Source organism: Cyprinus carpio, chromosome A25 (genome assembly GCF_018340385.1).
Source record: "Cyprinus carpio isolate SPL01 chromosome A25, ASM1834038v1, whole genome shotgun sequence".
Lineage (NCBI taxonomy): Eukaryota > Metazoa > Chordata > Actinopteri > Cypriniformes > Cyprinidae > Cyprinus > Cyprinus carpio.
In genome coordinates this window covers 14,420,697-14,446,283 of record NC_056596.1, presented here as the reverse complement: position 1 = coordinate 14,446,283, position 25,587 = coordinate 14,420,697, and the positions used below count along the sequence as shown (strand labels likewise).

The 25,587-nt window shown below is 38.4% G+C and overlaps 1 protein-coding gene across 3 annotated transcripts in view; it reads right to left on the bottom strand.

Annotated features, from left to right (window-relative positions):
• The window catches only part of LOC109099814 (zinc finger protein 469-like), a 248,013-nt gene that overhangs the window by 75,440 nt on the left and 146,986 nt on the right, over positions 1-25,587 (bottom strand). The window contains exon 1 of one of the 3 annotated variants that reach the window (XM_042715663.1): positions 1,014-1,636. The exons of the other annotated variants lie outside the window; for them this stretch is intronic. The gene's annotated coding sequence lies outside the window, so the exon portion shown is untranslated. Of the gene's footprint in view, positions 1-1,013; positions 1,637-25,587 lie in introns of those variants that run through there. 3 annotated transcript variants of the gene reach the window in all.

The window sequence follows — 25,587 nt, the reverse complement described above, 5'->3', positions numbered from 1 at the left end:
ATCTAATAAAATCTGGTAAACAGGAGCCTTCTCCCAAAATAAATATAACACAAACAAGCAAACAAGTGGGTATGGTTTTAACCTGGCACTGCCAACTGTTTACTTTCCTGGAAAATCCATACTAGCGTTCAGTGACAGGACTGAGCACGCATCCATGGAAAATGCCACAGGGGAGAACAGAGAAAAAATATGGGAGGGGTGGACGCATGTTGCCAGTGACAAATATCTGAGATTCCAGTACCTGGCCTGACCTCTGTGAGTGACCTCCCAGCATGACTTACCAGGGAGGCTTCCTTTACGAGCAACCGAGGGACAGTAAATCTATTAATAACAGCTAAAACAGGCTCAGTGTCATGTACAGGAACTCTAGCCCCTGACTACTTTACAGCTGCAGAACCAGTATGATATAGATCCTGAATAATAACATCTCAATGCTTGTATAGACTCATTCTGTCTGATTACATTTTACATACAGTTTACATACTTTACATAAGTGACTATAATGTATATGACTATTTTTGTGACTATATATATATATATATATATATATATATATGTGTGTGTGTGTGTGTGTGTGTGTTAGAGAGAGAGAAAAATGACATTTAAAATAAATAGAAACATTCAAACTAAATATGACAGTTAAAAATAAATCATAAAATTATTATAGCCATGTCAATTTCTCTAGCTGACAAAAACACTTGCAAGGATAGGTTATATATATATATATATATATATATATATATATATATATATATATATATATATATATGCACTATGCAAACTTAAGGAAACTTGCACATATAACACACATTATTTATTACACTTCTCTCTGATAACAAATGTCATCCCTTTAATGACAGTGAATTACAAGTGCTAACATCACAGAAAAAAATCATGTAAAAACATCTTCAGACACGGTTGTCAGCTGTGTGTATATAATGTGATTAGGTACAGCAGCCATGTCCACAATAATTCATGCACAGAAGCATCAAGTGGATAGATAGGACCCTCACCTTGCATGCAGCGCTGAAACTCCCAGCAGCTCAGTGAGTGTGTTTTCTGTCCTGCTCCTCTCACTCTTCTTTAATCTGACGTCTCTCATCCACAACTCACCGCATGGCTCTCATTACACTCAAATGCAAGGAGAGGGCGAAAGAGAGAAGAGAACTAGTGAAGAGAGAGGGAACTTAGCCCAGCCCAGAATGATAAGTGAAGCTGGCAGAACTGTCCCAAGCTTGAGAAACTTTTTTGGGGGGTGGGGTTTACTCAATTCTACCATCATTTCAGACTCTCTGCTAAAATTACCATTAATGATTTTTTTTCCTCCAAATCCTCCAACATCTGGTGCTACCACATCTCAGTCTATCAGCTCTCTCGAGCAGCTTTCCTCTGCAGAGTTCTTCTGTGTCTAGTCTTCACTCTCCACTCCTTTACACACTTTCTCTCTCTCTCTCAGCAGCTGGGAAAGGGAAACACACCTGCTGGACTCCTATTAAAGGAGGTGATGACTCTCTATGAGGAGGACTTGCTGAAACCCTCTTCCTATTTTCCTTTTCTTTTCATGAAAACGGATGACAGATTCTCATTAGCTTGTCCTGGGCAAAATCGCTCTCTCTATATCACTGATGTTCATCTTCCTTTAAATCAGCTAGAACGTACTTCATATTTGGTGACATTTCAATACGAAGAATTTTTAACCCTCTGGGGTCTGAGGGTGTATTTGAACCCGGGAAAAGTTTTGACACGACCTGAAATTTTGTATTTTATTTTTTTTGTTTCTTATGAACATATTAATACATCAGCATGTATGTACAGATTTGTATTTTTTCAGAAAACAAAATTTACGCGTGGTTAGTGAAAAAAATAAACAATTTTAACTAGCTAAAATAAGGCCACAAAACATACAGAACATTTGTTCACAAGACTTTTGAGTATATCCTGCTCACTCATTCACAGAAGAGAATATATTGATTTAAAGTCCGTGTAAAGCAATATTAAATGTGTATTCTAAGTTTGTCACACCACATAAAAAAGTGTTATTAACAACCCAGTCAAATTTGCAGTATTCTCTGCTCACAAACACTGGGGGAAGTGTCCGCTGTCGTGTTGAAACCACGCCCACTCGTGGGAAAGCTGCATTCTCTCAACTGTCAACCTGAATGGATGCTTCCTCTAGCAGCTTAATTTAAATAAGGAGACTGAGCAGTTTTGTAAATTATAGCAACCAGATATTATGCATTTATGTGATGAAGGCTAAGCCAGCTAGCAAACTATGCTGTAGTTACTAACGGTAATGACAGTATCTCGTGATTGCATTTCTAACATTTAGAATGCGTTTAGAAACAATTCTCAGAATTGACCTTACACAGACTTCAACTTTTTAAAACATGTTTTGTGTTAGAAAGGCCGAATGCGAGAGAGTGATAATGACCATGCAGTATTTGCTGCGTTTTGGTTAATTTTTGTTACGTGTTTCAGAAAGAAGTTCATGGTGACAGATGACAGAAAGGGCACCCTGTTTGTTTTCTTTATTTTACAAAAGCACAGCAATCTGTTGTTATTGTGAGTATACACAAATAAAAGCAGACACTTTTCGAATGCAGACACAGGTTTGAATTATGTATGACACTTATCTGTAAGAGCAAAAGAGTATTTTGAGTCTCTTTCGCACTGATAAGAAAAAAAGTGAGGTGAGCCTCGACCAGAGGGTAAACAATGTTCATACAAGTCATACAAGTCAAATCTTTATGTTAACAAGGCATAAAATAGTGTATTATAAAAATGTCAAGATGTAATGTAACAACAAAAGAGGGCCCAGAACTGAACCCTGAAGGACACCTTGAGTTGGGGACTGGTAAATTTGTAACTCTGAAAAGAAATTTAAAAAAATTACCCATTGGCTCAGAAGTAAACAAGGAGAGAGCTGTACCAGTGTTACCAATAGCAAAATCTAGCAGCATTATACAACTATGAGTGCCAGGATACACTGAGAGGAGATCATTGACAACTCAGAGGACAGCCATCTCAGTATTGCACATTTGGCTGGAAACAGGGATTACTGAAATGGAAGTGTTTATATGAAGCCAAAAAAATTCTAAGGGAGTATGACCAGATGGGAAATATCATGAATTGGTCTATTATTACTGAAATCAAATGGATCTAAGACATGTTCCTTGATAAATTAATTTTAGTGGAAGTGTTGTAAAAGCAAGAATACAATTTGTCAAGTAAAAAGTAATAACAGATAACTACTAGACAGAAACTATTCAGAGCATTTGGGAAGGGATCGAATGTGAAAGACCTTTTTGGCATAAAAAAAGTAGATAATTTTATTTGTAAAATACTGAGGAAAGGAGTGTTTAAACTATTCAGAGCCTAGTACAACATGAACAGGCGTCTGGATGAGTCTGCTGACCTTAGATTAACTATAGGACCAGTTTTCCTGCAAATGTTCAATGACCAGAAGTTGTCATGACTCAGGGCTATTTCACAGTGATTAGTAAGAGGACAGAATGAAGATGATTATAATAGGAGGCTATCTACTGAGAGCATTAGAACTGACATCTATAGCTTGAGCTGAACAGATGGACACACTTGCAATAGGATATTAGTGAATGGAGACTTACTGTGCAACTGTGGCTGGTAGATGGCAAGCAGATAATGTGAGCAGGATACTTTGGCAATATGTAAAATCCATGTCTGGCTAAAGATTAGTTCCAGAAAATGCAATTAGTCCAGCAAACCAAGTGACAGGTACACAGACAAAATCAAAAACAAAACAGTATGAAAACCAACAGCACCAGTCAGAACCAGCAGCTACCACTTCAGGACACTGCAGGGAAGAACTGTCATCACTCCTTATCACATAAATGCATGTTTCTTCAACTACAGGCACTTTTGGTCTTGTAGACTTAAATAAAGGATCACTTCTTAAGGTTCCACCATTGTGTACTCAAGCAAAACACTTACTTCAGGTTGTAACTTCAGGTTCTTTATGGGAACAATAGGTGTATTGTAAGTTGCTTCAGTTAAAGTGTCAGATAAACTATAACTGTACGGCTAATGAAATGGGGAGTAAGTCCAGAGGAGCAAGGCCAGCGGGTCATCATCCAGAGGTACACTCAGCTTCCTGTAACATGTGTGATCGAGGTCAAGCAAATGAGAGATGCAATGGTGGGATTGTGGCAGCAGTGACTGGTGTGCAATAAGCTCCATATGTGCCTAAGCACTCACTGCCAGAAGAGCTCTGTTTTCTCTTGGTCACATGCTCCTGTTGGGATCTTGGAAGAAGACTGATGATAAGAGGGATGGGATTACAATAAATTAAGAGTCAGCAGTTCCTGCATGATACAGTGTTTTGTTTAAAAATGTTAATTTTTAAATATTTTGATATGGTTATCACGTACATTTATTTACCAATGCACAAAACAGTTAAATTAGTGTTTATAGACACTTTATGATTAATCTGAGGATCTGGTTAATAAAAAAAATTAATAAATAAAAAAAATAGAATTTAGCACGTCATTTACACATAGGTAAATTAAGAGTTTGGTTCCAAAACACGATAAACGCCATTTTTACAAAAATTGAGTTTCAACTAAAATCAGTATTGTATCCAGTTGGTATTGAAAAGTCCATTTTTAATTTTACGCAAAATGCGATATTCGCTGAGTTATTTGGTCATGTTTTCTCCCTTTTTTTCCAAACTATGACAAACGGCAGTCTCCTTTCTCTGCAGAATGCGATATATCCGCTCAACCAATCACAGCACACATTCCACACACTCTAGACAGTAATGGTGGCAATTTGACTACACCTGGCATCCTAGTTTTCTTCATCTACTTTGTACTTTGTGATCAACAAACAAGGGCTGCACGATAAATCACATGTGATTGTCATGTGCATCTCGTCAGTAAAGTCGATTCTGTGATTAGTAGTACCGGTAAATCTCCATCACGTGCTTTCAGATGGAGCGGCATTTAATACACAGAGCCGTAGATCATGATGAAATTTTCTTTTATTGTTGTTCATTTATAGCAAACAAGATGACCCATTGAATTCATTTTGTGAGCGATGACTGATGAATGTATTTTTAGTCCAGTGCATGTATATAAGATTAGTATTGACCAAGTTCAGAGGGTGTCATATGTGGATCAACTTACTATGTTGTGTATATTCAACAGTTTCAATATGAAAAATAACTTGATATTGATTCAGTGGATTTATTGCATTTTGAAAAAAAAACATTTTTATTTTATAATGAATCTTTGAAAATCAAAATCTGGATTTGAATTTTTAATGTTATTATAACCTAAAGATGCCAAAGTTTGAAACAGAAAATAGTGGGTTTCATCCTACCACTTTCTTGGTAAAGAAAACACATTTTTACTCAAATTAATTAAAATGGATTTATAGCGTTTTGGAACCAAACTCTACAAATACACTTTTGGGAAATGCTAACAGAGATAAAAAGGCTCTTACATGTAACTCAGGTTGAACTTGTTTCAGGAACTGGGGGTCTGTATTTGATCTCAGTATCAATCTTTTTTTTTTCTTTTTTTTTTTTTTTTTTTAAGTTAAATTTTACATTTTTTCCAGAAAGTGTTTTTCTTATTTCGTTCTTTCCAATGTTTTGAACTTTGTGGAGAACTAAAACATAAATGGATGAGATACTGTCAAATGGTTGGCACGTGGCGTAGTTCTGCAAAACAAATTAACAAATGTTTTCAAATCTGAAGCCAGGTTGGTAAAACTCAATCATATGCAGTTCTGCTTGGCAGCCCATAACAGATTTCTCATTCAAATCCGTTTAATACAGTTTTAACATCCGATATGAAACCAGCTGTTATTGATCGGTTCTCTCACTGTCCTGTCCTTCATTTCCCTCTCGCTATCTTGACTAGTTTAGCTGGAATCAAAGTTGCAGTGATTGTTGTAGAAACAAAGCCATGGCATAAACTAAAGCAGGGCTTGCAATGGTTTTGGCTGTGAGACGGGCTTCATGATTACACATCCGTAAAATGTTAATAACAGGAATCTAGAATACTTTTCAAAAACATTACATAAATGAAATAGTAAAAATAGTTTTTTTCTCTCTCTCTCTTTTTTTTTTTTTTTTTTTGCTAATTAACACTCTGGTACAAGTTCTCTCAGAAGGCCAGTGCCATGATCATTATAATGAGGGGAGGTGGTGCGTGTGTTTGTGACTCCATGCCTCCACTGCTTCCTTCCTGAGAAACTAAGGTGTTCATGCACAGCTTGACACTACAGACTGACTGTAGTATGATTAATCATTTACTGCGTGTATAGATGCTGCCCAATAATCTGAACTCAAGCAATAATGTTACTGAAAGATTCTCTGCTTAGATGCATGAAGAACACGTTTTCAGCTGCGATTGTGCAGCTCTCTACCATTCCCTGAGGACACTTGCCATAAATGCAGCATTATGTATTGTGTGAATCCCTCCTCTAATTGTGTTTAACCATCAGTCAAAGCTGTCACTTGTAGGTATGGACATGATATGATAGGATAAAAAGATAAAAAGAAAATATACAGCAGACAAAAAAGGTAGATAGGCAGACAGACAGACAGACAGAGAGAGGCTCAGTTTATCCCATTCTTCCTTACTATGCAAGCAGTTTCTCATTTCAGTAGCGGTGCCGTGAGTTATAACCAATTCATGATGCGATTGCTGTGGTTGGTAATCAAAGCCGAGATGGTGGTTATTGTTTATTAGGGCCTTTGACTTATGGACTGTGGCTTCATATGGTGGGTTCCTGCACAGTTCAGCTCTCACAATCGGTCTAGTGCCCCCGGTACTCGACATCACCACAGATCCTAATTAAAAGCAGACAGAGGGCTTCATTGTCTGCTGTAGAAAACAGCGACTCGAGCGCAAGATGTGAAGAGCGCAGTGGGACCTTTATACTGTTTATTGCCCTTTATGGAGCTAAATATCTGCAATTATTGTCTCTCACATACTGGTTCTCTCTCTCTTTTTCCTGAAGAAACATGTGCCACACATGCACACACATAGTAAACAGTCTGCTGTGCATAAGATAGGCAGATGGGACGGATAGTCAGCCAGGTGGGTGTTAAAGGTGTTTTTCGGGATGTCAGAGTGCATCAAAGCCCTGTACATACCTGCAGTGCACATTAAAAGTAGACAGCATTTATCTTCACTTAGACTGAAATAGAAAAAAAAGGTCTAGGAATCCATCAGAGCAAAGCAAATTCTGATGTAAACATTTGAGGTTCTGGCCACACTGAAAACGTAATGAAAAGTAAAAGCATAATGTTTAAAGACATTGTATCATGAGAAATCAAAAGAAATAAATAACTCTTTATTGATTAATGTTCACTGCTGGAAAGGGTTCAAATATACAAAGATTCTGGAAAACTGAAGAACCTGCAGGACCTTAAAGATTTTTCTGAAGAACAGTTCTCAGTTTAACTGTTCAGAACAAACAAGAGACTCATGCACAACCATCTCAAAACAGAAAGACAGTCGTGGATCATCCAGGTAACCATACACAGCATTAAGAACCAAGGGTTCCCAAACTTTTGAATGGGGTTATTTTAATAATTTCAGCATTTTTTTTTGTCTTGTGGACTAAATGTAAACATCTTTTATGTACAATATCTTACTCAGGACAGTACTAAATAAAAAATAACACGCATTTAGAATGATTGCTCTTATTTTTTGAAAATTATTCACATTTTCACAGATTCTGCAAGGGGTGCCCAAACTTTCGAGCCCCACTGTATGTGTGTGTGTGTATATATATATATATTAAATAAAAAATAACTATATATATATATATATATATATATATATATATATATACACACTCACCGGCCACTTTATTAGGTACACCTATTCAATTGCTTCGTAACACAAATTGCTAATCAGCCAATCACATGGGAGCAACTCAATGCATTTAGGCATCTAGATGTGGTGAAGATGACTTGCTGAGGTTCAAACCGAGATCTCAATCCAATAGAGCAGCTTTGGGATGTGGTGGAACAGGAGATTCGCATCATGGATGTGCAGCCGACAAATCTACAGCAACTGCGTGATGCTATCATGACAATATGGACCAAAATCTCTGAGGAATGTTTCCAATACCCTGTTGAATCTATGCCACGAAGAATTCAGGCAGTTCTGAAGGCAAAACGGTCCAACCCGGTACTAGCAAGGTGTACCTAATAAAGTGGCCATGAAGGGGAGTTAATAAAATTAATTGTATATGTTAATATACGGTACTAGCAAGGTGTACCTAATGTAGTGGCCGGTGATTGTAGGTTTTTATTAATAAAGTGGCCAGGGAGTGTAGATATATATAAATATCTGTTTGTGTAATATTTGGATATTTACAAGTGAATTTCAATAAAGTAAAATTAAATTCTAAGATTAAGCCATTTTAAACACTAGACAAAACTCAAGATCACTGGCAAATAAGTAGGACAATGACTTCAGGTTTATATCATCTGAGCAAATAAAAACAACAGAACTAACTTGTCAGAATTGTCAGTGTTATATTGAATATTCAGCTTCATATGTTCAGAAAGCATCCCGTACTGTACATTTGATTGACGGGTTGAAGATTAGATCTGTGATTGTCAATGTCAATGTCACTTTATTTATCAAGCACTATTTAACCCCTCTGCCGCTACCCGTCCCGGTTTCTCTGCCATGAGCAGAGGACCGTTGACTAGCGCTCTTGGAGATTTAAGGGGGACAGTGAGAGCTTCTACTCCGGGTCACGCCCCATGAACCTATCACTCCTGCAGCAGCGCATGTCCTGTGCGGCTGCTGGGTGATTCAGCTGGGCCATCTCACAGTGGTCCCAGCGTCTCATTTGGTGGGCTGCCGAAGGATCAGATGTCGTTCACAGCATCGGGGGATGAGCTATCAGCCTCTGAGGATGAAGATTCGGCGAGGCTGCCCCCCTTGGGTGTTGTCACCACTGCCGAATCGGCCATGCTTGCCTGGGCAGCCATGAGCATCGGGCTGGAGATGAATGAATGAATGAATGAATGAATGAATGAATGAATGAATGATGCATTTCTATAGCGCTTTGTGTATTGTTGTACACCCGAAGTGCTTTACAATCATGTGGGGGGTCTCTCCTCAACCACCACCTGTGTGCAGCATCCACTTGGATGATTCGACGGCAGACACAGGACAACGGTGCCAGTGCACTCACCACACACCAGCTACAGGTGGAGAGGAGAGAGAGATAGAGCCAATCAAGTTGTTGGAGATTATTGGAGGCCATGATCGACAAAGGTCAGGGGGGCAATTTGGCAATTTGTCCCTGTCACTATACTGGGGCATTAGGACCCACACAGACCACAGGGTGCGCCTCACTAACACCTCTTCCAACAGCAACCTAGTTTTCCCAGGAGGTCTCCCATCAAGGTAGGTCTTGGGTTGCAGGGTGATATGACTACACCGCCCAGCCCTGAGTGCTCACGGCTGGATGATTGGTTTTTGTCGGCGTCCAGCGTGTCTCACAACCGGCAACCCAGAGATATGGGAGTCTGCTTTTCAGGAGGTGGTGAAGACAGCACTGCTTCTTCCCCCAGAAGAGGGCCAGGCAGAGAATCTTTCAGTTCCTTTTCTTTTTGTTCCGTCACTGGCTCAATGGCCAGCGGTAACCACATTGTCAAAGAAAGAGCAGTTTCCTTTTCCTCTGGGTTGCAAGGCCCATGGGTCAAAAGTGAGCTACACACCGTTTCCTCACTCTCACCCACGGCGCCCCCTATCGCCAGTGGCCAAGTCATCATGAAAGTCGAGGTGGGTGTCCTTGCCCCACTATGGGAAGCAGGCATCAGGATCCTCAATATCGATGACTGGCTCATCATGGCCCCGTCGTGAGAGGAGTTGTGCGATCACAGGGACCTGGTGTTTCAGCACCTCAGTCAGTTGGGGCTTCAGGTCAACCGAGAGAAAAGCAAGCTCTCCCTTGTGCAGAGAATCTCTTATCTCGGTATAGAGTTAGACTCGGTGAGTATGACTCACCACTTTCCTGACTCATCACTTTCCCCAGTCTCACCAACGAATGTGCCCAGTCAGTGCTGCACTGTCTGAGTTCCTTCAGGCAGGACAGTGGTACCACTGAAACATTTTCAGAGGCTCCTGGGGCATATGGCATCCGCAGCCACTGTCATGCCGCCCGGATTCTTAATATGAGACCACTTCAGCACTGGTTACACACCCGAGTCCCGAGATGGCATGGCACCATGGTACACATTGTGTCACTGGTTACACACCCGAATCACCTGGTCGGACATTTCTACAGGCTGGGGTGCCCTTACGCAAGTGTTGTTTCGACAGATGCCTCCAATGACTGGGGGACGTGCAATGGGCAGGCAGCTTTTCTGGACAGGGCTCGACTGGTGCACATCAACTGTCTGGAGTTCTTACATCAAGCCTTGCGGCAGTTCTGGCTGCTGCGGCTGGACAAGCATGTGTGGTTGGTCCGCATTCTTACATCAACAGACAGGGCGGTCAACGATCACATCACATGTCTCAACTCGCTCGCCATCTCCTCCTCTGGAGTCAGACACGGCTCAAGTCGCTGCGCGCCGTCCAGATTCCAGGGGAGCTCAATCATGCGGCCAACGTGCTCTCAAAACAGCTCACTTTCCACAGAGAATGGCGACTCCGTCCCCAGACGGTCCAGCTGATCTGGAGTCGATTCGGGGAAGCTCAGGTGGACCTGTTTGCTTCTCACGAGTCCTCCCACTGCCAGTAGTACTATTCCCTGACCCAGGCCCTCCTCGGCATGGATGCACTGGCACACAGCTGGCCTTGGGCTCTACGCAAATATGCATTTCCCCCAGTGAGTCTGCTCGCACAGACACTGTGCAAGGTCAGGGAGGATGAGGAACAAATCCGTTTGGTTGTGCCCTACTGGCCCACCCGGACCTGGTTTTCGGAAACTCATGCTCCTCATGATAGCCCCTCCCTGGCACATCCCCCTGAAGAAAGACCTGCTTTCTCAGGGGCTGGGCACCATATGCCACCCACATCCAGATCTCTGGAACCTCCACGTGTGGCTTCTGGACGGAACGTGGCAGACCTAAGTGATCTTCCACCAGCGGTGGTAGACACTTATAACTCAGGCTAGAGCTCCCTCTACGAGGCAGGCCTATGCTTTGAAGTGGAGTCTGTTCAGAAATTCGTGTTCTTCTCACCGAGAAGACACCTGGAGATGCTCGATTAAAGTCGTGCTTTCTTTCCTGCAAAAAAGGTTGTCACCGAGAAGACACCTGGAGATGCTCGATTAAAGTCGTGCTTTCTTTCCTGCAAAAAAGGTTGTAGAGCAGGCTGTCAGCGGAGGCAAGGTTCCTGCAAAAAAGGTTGTTGTGATGTATGTAAGTTTGGGAGTTTGGTTGGGCCTTTGTGATTTGATGTGCCCCATATGATATAAAAACTTTGACCCCTGCAAAAAAGGTTGTAGAGCAGGCTGTCAGACCCAAAATTCCCTTTGACCCTTTGGTTGGGTTTTTGATTATGACTGTTGTTCTTTTATTGTTGGTCTTGGTTTCAAATCAAAACTGATCTGTCTGGGCAAGCAATAATTGAACCTGAATTGTTATTTACAGTCCTCTGCACATTCACAAAGTTTCAAATCACACCTGCTCTCCTTATATTGTCTTTACTGTTGTATCCAAATATAAATTTTTTATTCGGAAATCAAGGTGCCAGAGTCTGGAGGAAGACTGGGGGGGAGAAGGAAATGTGTGCGTGATGGTCTGCGGGTGCCATGTATACTGTGTTTTATATATATAGCTATCAGGAGATATGCTTATCTGCTGGAAAAGCTTTATGGAGATGAAGATATACCTGGCATCACAGTGCCAAAACCACTGGTAAATGGTTTACTGACCATGGTATTATATTGGCCTGCCAACTCTCCTGATACCCACACAGCTTAAGCCGCTACACACATAACACACAGTGCCACACACACATTGAACAGTTACAACCAAGTATTGAGTGCATAACTGAACATATATTTATACTTTTTTGTATTATATTTGGTCGGATGAAATATGCTAATTTTTTGAGATAGGAATACACATGCCAAAATATCATATAAAACAATAAAAGATATATATATCAGTTATGTGCATAGAATCACACATTATAAATAATGAATATATCATATATGCTAATTATATATACATACTATATATATATATATATATATATATATATATATATATATATATATATATATATATATATAGATAGATAGATAGATAGATGAGCTGAACAATTAATTGCATTATCCAAAGTTTATTTTAAGAGCATGGTTAAAAATTTGACATTTTATACCTATAAAACCTACTGACTACTGACTATCCCACAAAATAAAAGATGAGAAATAATGAATATTGATTGATTAACCATATAGTCCAAAATATCAGATGAGAAATTCAACCAAACGATTAAAACTTTTAATGATTAAAGAGAATGGCAAAAATTAGTTTTTGTATAAAAATGTTTGAATTATATTTTACTTTTGTGTCATTTAAATGAAAAAATGCACATTTACACCAAGGAAGATAACTACGACTAAAAATAACTAAAAATATGTGGCCCTGGACCACAAAACCAGTCTTAAGTCACTGGGGTATATTTGTAGCAATAGCCAAAAAAAAAAAAAAAAAAAAAAAAAAAAAATTATGGATTTTTCTTTTATGCCAAAAATCATTAGGATATTAAGTAAAGATCATGTTCCATGAAGATATTTTGTAAATTTCCTACCGCAAATATATAAAAACTTAATTTATGATTAGTACTATGCATTGCTAAGAAGTTCATTTGGACAACTTCAAAGGTGATTTTCTCAGTATTTAGATTTTTTTGCACCCTCAGATTGCAGATTTTCAAATAGTTGTATCTCTGCCAAATATTGTCCTATCCTAACAAACCATACATCAATGGAAAGCTTATTTAGTCGAAAAATACTTAAGACTGGTCCATAGTCCCATATACTGTATGCTCATGTTATGTGAGACGAGACAAGATTTAATATAAAATACCTTTAGAATTTTAATTGTAATATCCTAACCTTGACAAAATACAAGAAGAAAACCAAATGTTGAAAGGTTAAGTGTACAATTTGAAATGCTAGATAATTGATACAGATCATTAAAAAATAACAGAGCACAAAAAATAATTCATAGCGCTTGCTCATTGCAATTCTTTTGAAAAGACACCACGATGCTTTGACTTCACTGATTCGCACTCTCCTGCATAAATCATTCGATTCGGCCTCCTTTCAATGATCAGATGATCCATTCATCACACTGCTCAACTCCTGTGAACACACACACGCCGCAGTGGCTGATTTATGACAGTTAAACCTCCTTCAGTGCATTTTAATATTTCATGAATTAACCAACTTACTTTGGAATATATTTTCCAGCTCTAATAGACATTGAAGACCACCAACCAACTGCACATGCAACTAGAATATAATTTAGCCACATACAGTGGACATTATATTAATTAAGCGCAAACACTTCTATAGGAATAGGGAAGGAGTGGGACCGATTTGGACAGTGGAGCCAGTGCTCCTAAATGTGGATCCTGCCACATAGATACCCTGGCCACATCGAGACAGAGAATGGACCACAGAGACCACAGAAACATGCAATTATCCCAAACAAGGAGGACTGGCCAAGCTCTTCCCACTGCGATGGACAACAAGAGCACACATACATGAGCGCAAACACACACACACACAATACATACAAGTGCAGCCACTTGACTGCAGCCACTTGACTTGAGCTCTAAATCATCACCTCTATAAATGCCTTTCATAATTATAAACAAATCAATGAATGCATGCCCTAAAACAGTGCTTCACAACCTAGATTTTGGACTGTGACACAAAACAGTAGCAAAATCTCATACAAAAGTAAACAAAATTGTAAACAATGTAATGCATAATACTTTTTTTAACAAATACTAAATTTTGCATGTTTTATGTATTATAATCGATCACAATTAACTGTATCAATATGTGCTGAAAATAATTAAAAAAAATAAAATAAAAATTCTAGGTCTGGGCAAGTTAATGCCTTATTATTGCATTAACGCATTAATTGATTAACGCCAACAATTATTTTATCACACGTTAATGCAGTTAACAAGTTTCTGATAGCATGTGAAGACAGCAGAGAAGCACTCTCGCTCAACACAGTGGAGGGAATCGTTTTGTTAACTTTGTGGTTTATTATTTTGAGTCATATGGGATGCAGTAACACACGTCCCTCTCACAATATATTGCTTTACAGATCTATCACTTTTGCCGCTCAGAAATATTCACGCAATCATGCAGCACGTATCAGAATATCTGCACTCCGGCGCAGTTAGCGCTCACTCGCTTTTGCCGCTCAGAAATATTCACGTGATCTTGAAGAACTTTTCAGAATGTGTGATGGACTGCTAAACGGAACGATCAGACTAGTCAAACGAACCAGGCTTTGGGGGTCAAACGCGCTCTGGCACGGTTAAGATTGCCTAGTGTGAGCACACCCTAATTATTCTCCTGCATCCCGCACACACGAGTCTCTACCCGCCCATCAAGTGTTGTCCCGCGCCGCACTCTGCTGCGATGGGTCCCACGATCGTGCAGGTCTCTAATAGGAAGGTGCCTGTTATAATGTTATGTTTGAGGCTCTGTACTCTGAGCATAACTTGTATTTCTATAACAAATTATAAAATATTTTCTATAACAATGTTAATGTCCTGACAGTGATAAATAGCTTGTTTTATATTTAATTTAATTACATTAATGTTATAAGTTGAGATTTAGGCTACAATAAATATTTTAACTGCTACTATGTAAAAGGAACACTGCTGTAAAAGCACCTTATTTGTTTAAATATTTGGTAAGTAAGTTGTGGCCTAATGGTTAGAGAGTCAGACTCATAATCCAAAGGTTGCGAGTTTGAGTCTCGGTCCGGTAGGAATTGTAGGTGGGGGGAGTGATTGTACAGCACTCTCTCCACCCTCAATACCATGACTGAAGTGCCCTTGAGCAAGGCACTGATCCCCTGGCGCTGCAGCATAAATGGTTGCCCACTCACTTTCATTTAAAACATTTGGGCTCAGGCATTGTTTTTAGTCAGTGTTTAAAGTTGTGTAGTGTGCGGTGTCTGAAGAATTTAAGACAAGATGTTGCCAGCCTTCCTCAAAACTATTAATTTTATACATTTTGTGACTGACGCCGGCAACTAACCTGTTTCCATATTAGCAGGTCTATTCATTTAAATAACGAATTAACAAATAAAATAAAAAAATTACAAACATGACATTTCTGAATTAAATAATTTTATACACTTTAGTTATATATAATATAGCCTATTTGAGGAAATATGATGAGGAAATACAGTGCCTTAGGCTACATTTATGTAGAATGATGAAATGAAAGTGAAAAATATACAAATAACATTTTAAATGACTTCTGTTTCAGAATAAAACTGTATTTAATTTTCGTTCTAACTGATACTCAGGTTTTGTATGTGGATATGTTGTAGCTATATTGTAATCCGCAACAGTATTTTGGGATTGAGGCTGTGAATGATTTTAGGTTTTGTTGACAATGGGCACGTTCGTGGCGGAGACGGAGATGTGGTAGTTTTACTATGCATGTCTTCCACTGTTCTACGGTTTATTTTTCAATAGGATCAAAGAAAAGAAGACTGAAATGACCTGAATATTGAGTCTGACTTCATCCGTTAGTTACTAGTGCTTACAAGTATTAGTTACTAAAATTCTGCTTACACCACTGATATATATATAATATAAAATATAAAAATATATAATTATGTCACTTAAATGTTTGATCATGCAGTGCATTTTTGTTTTTATAATGGAGCAATCATTGCACAATAGCTTATACATGTGAGGCGGCCTCACGACAGGTTCACACATACTTTGCATATGCATTGCAGTGAGGTAGAGAAGCAGCACGGACTCATATTGTGCTTTTGTGTGGTAGTTAAGTGGTGAAGAAAGTCTGTTTACCACAAACACTGTCAAGAATGAAAAAGAAATGCAAATTATAAACTTTAGTGACGATGCAAAACTGTCTTGATTGTGCAAGTGACTATTCCTGTGTCAACTCTGTAGTGTGCAGCTTGTTTATAGTACAGACGTGACGTGGTGATTTGAAGCCATTTGCGCATTTTGAAAGGGAAAGAGAGAGTGCAGTGAATCACTTGCGCTGTTTGTGAAATTACGTCTTACAGAAAGTTTACAAAATACTTTTACCTTATTTGATTTATTCTCAGGTTAGGTCAAGTAAGTCAAATCTGTAAGCAATATCATAAGCACCTGAGAGTCACACTTACAAAATAGGTCACAGAAGACTTCTCCGTGGTCTGTTCTGGCTAAGCTATAAATCAATGCCAGGGTGGCAGACTTTTGTTGTATAAATACAAGTCAGCTTATTATTACAATTAGTAAGTAAGCAGTAAGACCTAAGACTCGAACCAGCAACCTTCAGGTTACAAGTCCAACTCGCTAACCATTAGGCCACATTAGCGCTTGCTAATACATGTGTAATCTCTAGCTGTGTTCTTGCTTATACATGTTATAAACATTTTCTTAATAAATGCTTAAAACAATTGCGGTGTTTCACTAACTAAACCACTTTCTCAATAAAACAAATATAATAATGTGTGGTGTCTTTTTTAATAAACCACTTTTTCAATAAAACAAATACAATATCATGTGTGGCGTCTTTCTTAATGTATTTCTTTATTAATCAAATTTATTAATATATCATGTGTGGTGTCTTTTTTGGTGAACTCTTTCTTTATTAATCAAAACTTTCTTAATATAACATGTGTGGCGTCTTTCTTAATAAACCACTTTCTTAATAAAACAAATACAATAACGTGTATTTGGTTACAATACAAAGGTATTATCTAAAAAGAAAAGGCATACTTGTAATAGGAAAATTGCTTAATTTCCTCTACAACATGCAGCAGTTACATGTATGCTGGTATAAGGCCTTCCCAGGAAATAATACACCCTTAGACATAATATATTATCTAAATACATTAAACAGTGAGGCAGGGTAATTATGTATATCACAAAACAATATTATCATTTTTTATTTTATATTTTTATATTTTATATTACATTTTATAATTATCTGGATTTTAATACTTGAATTTAGCATTGCATTTTTTTCTTGTTGTCTGTGTATACCTTGCAAATAGCATTGATAAAGAGCAAATAAGATGATAATTTGTATTTTAAAACGCTCAAGGTCGAAAAGTCAGCGGCTTTCAGCTGAGAATGTAGCCGAGCCCAGGACTCTGATAGTGGGCGACTCCATTAAAAGAAACAGGCCTACAACTACATGCTGCTTTCCTCAAGCAACTGTCTCTGATATGAACAAGGAACTTCGGAACATTCTAATGAAGCACAAGACTGCAAATTGGATCATCATCCATGTGGGGAAGAATGATATTCGGAAAGAGTAGTCAGAACTCCTTAAGAAGGATTTCAAGTGAACTCTTTGAGTGGTCAATCATCAGTGGACCACTCCCAGCAAAGGGAACTAACATGTTTTCACGGTTGCTTGGGCTGAACACATGGCTACAAAGAGCCTGCAGTATAAAAGGAGTCAACTTCATTGACAACTTCAATCTCTTCTCGGGCCATAGTCAACTATTTAAACTGGATGGCCTCTACCCAAACAAACTTGGTGCAAGAGTGCTAAAGGACAATATCTACTTCTCCCTCCATCATCCTTTAGCAGAGTGTGCCAATCCACTCAACTTGAATGGCACACACACACCTGGGCAAAGTATGAGTGACCACAGGACTTCATATCAGCTTCCGAGTCATCATGTGGTTGACAAATCCCACAAGGACACTGATAACACCATGAAGCCACAACAAGCACTGCTCCTGGACACTATCCAGCTGAACCCTGCCCACAGAGCTCATCACAGACCGACTGTGACTTATCAGAACAGCTCCAAGACTCAGCACCCAAGGATGACTTTCTGGAAAACAGCCAGGGAAGCCAGGGCAACTAATCACAGCCACCAGAAACACAAGAGCCAGACCCCCGCTCACCAGACACATTATCCCTCTATCCAGCATCTCCACTTCTAAGCTTCTCACAGAAAATGTAGGAACTGGTTTATGCAGGGATGAAACTCTCCCACTCATTTTCTGCTCTCTCCTCCTGTGAGAGCTCTCCGGCCGCTGCCACAATGCCAGGGCCCAAACGCTCCCAGGGCCCAAACCCGTCTGCTCTAGGTGAACCAAAAACAACTGATAACAGCTTTCAGTGATGTGTCTGGTCCCCCGCTATGATAGCAGCAACCTTCACAAATGTTTACAGAACAAGCAGGAACCCAGTGTGCCTGTAGTGTTCTCTATTTCTGTTTTATCACATGACTTCTCAAGCCATGTGGCTAAACCATTTATCCTGCGGCCTATTATGCATCAAAATTTAGCGTAGCGTTAGTTCTGGCAGGTCACGTTAATCAAGCTCACATCAGCTGGCTCTCAGCTAATCCCCATCTACCTATGGGAATATGACACCTATCTAAGCATTCATATATAAGGTCCCTCAGTATTATCAGCAGTTTTTGCATTGCTCAATAGCTAATTAACCTCCTCCATCCCCAACTCCTCCTCTGTCAGTCAGGACTCAGCTTCTGATTCTCCTTTGAGTCAGACTAATTCTAAAATGTGTACATAAAATTATTGAACTTTAACAATATCTGCAATCCATTTATGTTGGTTCTGTTCTGTTTACCCTGGTATCGCTGCTCTGCCTGCTCTCATCCATCCTAGGCTGCATGGATGCGCAGGGAGTTCTTGCCCAGAACGTAACTATACCACCAATCAAAACTGTATGCTAATTGTCAATCATCCTTGACGATAGTGGCGATAGTGGTTCTGACAGAACTCCTAAATGAAACATGGCCAAAAGACAGCTGCACAGACCTCAATGAAACAGCCCCTAACTTTACTTTTATAAGTGTCTGCAGGGCTGTTAGGAGAGGTGGAGGTGTAGCTGTTCTATTTAAAGATGTCTATCAATTCAAGCAAGTGTCATTTGGTCAGTACTTGTCTTTTGAATATCTAGGTATTGTGCTGAAAGGTGGTCCACGCATTCTGTTTATCATGTACAGGCCTCCAAAATACTCTCCAGCCTTTGTTAAAGAGTTCACAGAACTGTAGTCAGTCATTTCCTCAGAGTTTGACTGTTTAGCTATTGCAGGGGATTTTAATATTCACATAGATAATGCAGAAATCAAAACTACAACAGAAATGATAACTGTTTTGAACACTTTTGACCTGATTCAGCATGTACATAGACCCACACACACTTGTGTACATACTCTAGATTTACTCATCAGTAGAGGTCTAAATATTTCACCCATTGTTATTAAGGATGTAGCACTATCTGATCACTTCTGTGTGTTCTTTGATACATTGATCTCTGCTACCACTGAATCTAGACTGGTCTCTGTCAGAAAGAGATAAATTAACAAGAACACTAGTATGCTATTTATGAAGGCTATATCTTTAACACCAAGCATTTCTGCAGACTCTGTTGATCTTCTCCTTGATTTCTATAACTCAAATGTTAAGAATGTTATTGATGATATCGCTCCTGTGAAAGTCAGCAAGAAGACTAGCAGACAAAAAGCACCCTGGAGAAGATCAACAGCAGTACGTAGTATGAAAAGGCAATGCAGAAAAGCTGAGCGGATGTGGCGGAAGACGAAACTTGAAATTCACTATAGCATCTATAAAGACAGCCTTCACGCTTTCAGTGTGGAGCTAGCCACAGCTAGACATACCTTCTTCTCAAACCTTATAAACAGTAACTTAAACAACACTCGCACTCTTTTTGCTACTGTTGAGAGACTGACAAAAAAAGGTTTAATTTAACCATTAAAAAGGAGTCCACAAAAAATTTTAAGAGAAAAAAAAAACCAAAAACAAATATGGGATAAAATAAACTGGATTTCATAGGGGCCTACACACCAGTCCTCAGGTCCTTACACTGGCTTCCAGTTACATTTAGGATTGATTTTAAGTACTTTTGATTTATAAATCACTCAATGGCATAGGACCAAAATACATTGCAGATATGCTCACTGAATATAAACCTAACAGACCACTCCGATCATTAGGATCGAGTCAGTTAGAAATACCAAGGGTTCACACAAAACAAGGGGAGTCTGCTTTTAGCTATTATGCCACTCACAGTTGAAACCAGCTTCTAGAAGAGATCAGATGTGCTAAAACATTAGCCACATTTAAATCCAGACTCAAAACTCATCTGTTTAGCTGTGCATTTACTGAATGTGCACTGTGCTATGTCTGAACTGATTGCACTGTATTTTATGTACATTCGTTTTCTATCTTAAACTTTTACATTCATTTTAAATGATTTTTAAAATAATTTTAAGTTTTTAAATTCCTTGTTTTATTGTTGTGACTATTTTTATGATTATTTTACTTCCTTTTATGTAAAGCACTTTGAATTACCATTGTGTATGAAATGTGCTATATAAATAAACTTGCCTTGCCTTAACGTATAACTACCCATTTAAAATACTTTTTGTGTTCTCCCCCTTGCCAGCGCAGCTGCCCTATCCGAAAAAAAAAATAGACACAAACAACATCTCTCCAAACACGTAGCAAACGTCCCACTCTAGTATCACCTCCTGCAGCTGACATCCAGAAACTCTTGCAGACGTTTTTTTTTTTTTTTTTTTTTTTTTTTTTTCAGCCTGTGAGCATATGTAGTCATTCCTCACATACCGGCAGCACCTCACCTTTGAGGTGCGTATTTGTGCTGTGGCGTGACATACTGTGTGCTTAGATGCTGAGAATTACCGCCGTATGTTTCATCAGCCCTGGATGTCGTCCAGTAATATCTGCCGTGGCTGCTTTTTTCACATGGGCTCACCCAGAGAGAAGGGGAGTTAAGCGATCAAAGAGGACAGAGAGGCTTTGGGGTTTTTATCGAGGCCCACATGTTTCAAACAGGAGCATCTGCCCGCAAGCTGGACACTAGCACATTAGCTGAACAGGCCAAATAATTTCACCACACTCTGCTTGCTTTACATTTCTATCCATCAATGTATGATTTTGTATTTATTTCAGCACATTGTATCAGTTCTGAATTACCATGTCATGGGTGGGTGTACTGATGGTTTTATTACATTTTATTGTTACAGCATTGAAGCTTGATGTTTTTAACTGAGAAGTACAAAATGGCCTAAAATTAAACTACTACACTGTAAATAATTGTTGTTTTCACAGTAATATTATGGTATTCTCAACAGTTCCCTACTACACAATCTGCGTACAGTATGTTACTGTGAATTTTGCTGGTATACAGTATTATACTGTATTTTCACCAGTTTCTCGACTAATATTTTCTTCCCGCAGCGGTGCTGACAGACCGACTGAACCAGCGTGAGATAGGTGGGAAGAGTCATCGCTATAAAGTTGACCGTTTTATATGTTTTCAGACGACATGCATCTGATTATGTTGTATATGGTCTCTAATTAGGTACTTAAATACTTAAAACATTTATTTTTATATTTCCATCATTTATTTTCCACTGACACAATGTTATTGTGATTTTACTAGTAGGCTATAATTGTGGTTTGTTCATTGATGCAGTATGCTTAATATGCTGGTAATTCTGTATATTTTATTAAAGTTCAGCTATGAAATGTAAAAGATGAATCCTGAATAAAGTTGGTATGAAGCAATAACTTTTGTCATTGAATATATAACACACACACACACACACACACACACACAACAAAAAACTGTATAATGCTGTACTTGATTTCACAGTACACTTAAATCTACTGTGCTTAGTTTTACAGTAATTTTACTGTGGTCTGAAATACAGCAACTATTGGATAACTGATGCCAGTTAGTTACTGTTAATTTGACAAACATTTTACAGTTTTTTTATAACATAAAATAAAATACTAACTTGAATATGTTAACTGAAATAAAACAAAACAGGTATTAAATAAATAGCACATAGGTATTAAATTATTATTATTATTTGATGTACTATAATAAGATGATTATTAAGTATAACTAATTATAAAACAACAACTTAAATACCAAACAATAAACACTATTAAAATTAATAGCACATAGGTATAAATTCTATGTTAATTATTACACCACAAGAGACTGTACTATAACTTTATGATAACAGACCACTCATTAATAAAAACTCTTAATAAAAACTTTAATAAATCCAAACATTTATTGAAAACGATCTCTAAACTTAACAATAAAACTTTGCCTTCAATATCCAAAACTATCGCGGCCTCCGAGGCCTAAGAGACAGCAGTTAAATGGTAGCGAATGAAAAATTGTGTAGGGAAAAAACCTTTCTGATTGTATGAAAAATTTGATTTATAAAACTTATAATTTTAATTTATATGTTTATAAATGTATGTAATTTTTGTATATGTATGATAATTTTGGTTATTTAATTGTTATTGTATTTATATGTTTATAAATAAATATCATTAAGAAGCCATCTCAATCTGCAAATGACTCATACACAATAGTGTATCTGAATCTCAGTTAATATGTATAGATTGGTTGCCTTAAGTATCAGTCAAACGATCATCTTTCAGACGGCGGGTCTTTGCCAGAATATGCTGTATCATAGGACCAGACTGTGATGCGAGCTGTCAACACTCAACTTTATGAGGTCCTTCAGGCAAGTACCGGCTCACAGCTACCATCACTGAGTCTACGAGACCCATGTCATTGAAGGTCTTTAAGCGCTGCTGAGACAAATACTTCAATCCTCGTCGGGTGGGGCATCGTGAGAACACTCTGAACACGTGGGAGAAGACGAAACGGAGATTGTTGTAGACTTCAGGCATATTACTGTCCTGACTGAGCAGCACAATATAGCATTCCACTCTTAGCTTACTGTGAGGAGAGCAGCGCCCCACTTCAACCCCAGATACATTAGGCCCGACCTGAATCCTGCGGACGGTAAGCTGGTTGAAAGACTGAAGATAATTTCTTGAGACTGGACAGCACTCAACATTTACTCTCAATCAGCAATAGGTTGAGCCAGTGACATCACATAATCTGAGTTGTCCAGGCCACTGACTTTCTAGGAACTGAACATGTGACAGACATAATCAGGTCACTGTCCGTTATTCCACGTTGATAATATCCGGTCCCTTTAGTTCTGCATGAATACCTGTATTAAACGGCGTGTCTGAAGTTTATGAGTTTTCCATTGACGTTAACTATTCCGGCGGAATAATACAGAGTCATGTTTCAAGCGCCGAGAGTGATGGATCTCGTCCTCCATGGAGAACTAATGACAAGATCTATCTGTCAGTAAATGCAATAACAGTAGGCTGTCACTCAATACCGAGGTCCCGCCCCATCCATGCCCCTCCACTCACCCCAGAGTCTTTCGAGACCTGTCAATAACCTTTAAGATGACAAGGAGGGAAGGATTTTAAGAGGTGAAAGACAAATACTTCACTCAGCATGACACTGAGTGGTGGGTTTTCCCTCATGTACTGCATGACTAGATTAAACCTCAAGACAGTGTATATAATGGAGGAGTCAATAACTACAGCAGCTCAGAATACAGGCCTCCAGGTTGACAGAAACATAAGTAAAAGCCTCTGAAGCTGTTTATACAAGACTGGAATGATAAAGTTTAAAGTTCTGTAACTCGAACATAGTTGTGTGTCTATCAACTACTTAGAGGCAGGATATAGTGAAAAAAAAGGTTTGCTGCAGTCTGGCGTGCTTTAAAGGCAATATGAACTCATCTGTCAGACGAAAAGTGTACAATTTTGTAAATAAAGTTGTGGAAAAAACAAAGATTATTGTAATGCGTTTTACAATAAAAAAATTTGTCGTTCTACCTCAAGATTTTACATTCAGTTCAATGTGTTACTTGACATTTCTCTGTCAGTAATTTTGAAATTTACTAGCAATTTCTGAGTGTAATGTAGCTAGCTACACTACAAGTTAGTCAAAAAAGTAGCTAGCTACATTGAAACTACTTTCAATTTATTTATTTACCAAACAAAATTGTAAAAAGAATTTTTACAATGAACATTACAAATAACTAAATAATTACTAATGAAGAATTATGATGAAGTTAGAAGTAAAATGTTTGGGGTTTAAAACAACTTACTCTAACGCAATCATGATTTCAAATAGTAAAGTGAATTCAGGTTGATTGTGACACTTTTCCAAGCCATTTCAATGACAAAAAGTGTCCCAATCATTTGATTTTGTAAACTATCCGATGCACACAATAATAAAATAGGCTACTGTATAGTTATAGTTATATTATCTTAAACTGACTGTCAAAGTGCGAAATTGCTACAAACGTAACACCAATGTAAGAACAAAATGTATGCAACTTAAACTGGATATGGAGGAGTCATAAAATAAGCAGGTTAAACTCACAGCTGATGTGGCATTAACTGACTGTTTATCAGTTTAAAAAGGCTATTCTTCTCCTGTATGTGCTTTAAGTCTTCGACATAAACCGCATTTTAATCTTTGTTTTGCGTAAATTACAGTTGATTCCACTCCTGTACATCCTTCGCAATATCAACAGACAATCTCTTTTCAGTGGAAAGACTGTAAAGCTGCGCGATATCAAAAAAGATGGTGGTAATTAACAAATTTAGTTTGTGATCTAGACAGAAGAAGACACTGCGCTGCTTCAATACATTACAGGCTCGTGAATCGTCAGAACAGAATGTGACGTTTGGTCGTGCTACACCGCTACTTGCTGGAAAAAAGTAGTAAGCTACAAGAAAAGCTACAGTTTTTAAAGTAGCGGCAGTACTGTAAAGCTACTGAAAACTGTAGTTATGCTAGTAGCATTGCTTTAAAAAAAAATTAAAAATACCTCAGATTATTCCCAAGTCGTAATGTCTCATAATAATCAACCATGTATCCAACTCTAAGAAATCCAGTTGTGATGTTAAAAAAGGCATTTAAAACCCCATTGTTTTGCAAAATGTGAACAGAAAACTTGTACAGACTCTCAAGTGACTCTTGAGATTCTTGGATCTAGAAAGACTCGGAGTGTATATATTCTTTCCTCCCCCACCTTGAAATGCTCATAATGATGCTCTCGTCACTTATCATATTCAATAAACCAACAGAACGCAGGTTAAGCTGTTTACATGTTGGGAGATTTACAGTCTGGAGAAGTTGTTGCTAGTTTCCGAAAGTCAGAGCCAGTCTGTAGATTTGAGTTGACAAATTTCATAGAAAATCGCGTAGTGTATGATGGTCCCAGACTCCGATTTTTTTTTGCTTCAGACTATATTCCATCAAGTCAGAGGATATCAAACATGTATGTTATTTTGAGTTTATTTTAGAACACGTTTACATGTGGGGAGACATGGGGTAGTGGGCAAAGATATAGTTGCAATGATCTGTTTATACTTTAGCTGTTTATGACCTTACACTTATGCATTTACCTGACCACATGCACTGATGGCTTATTATGCA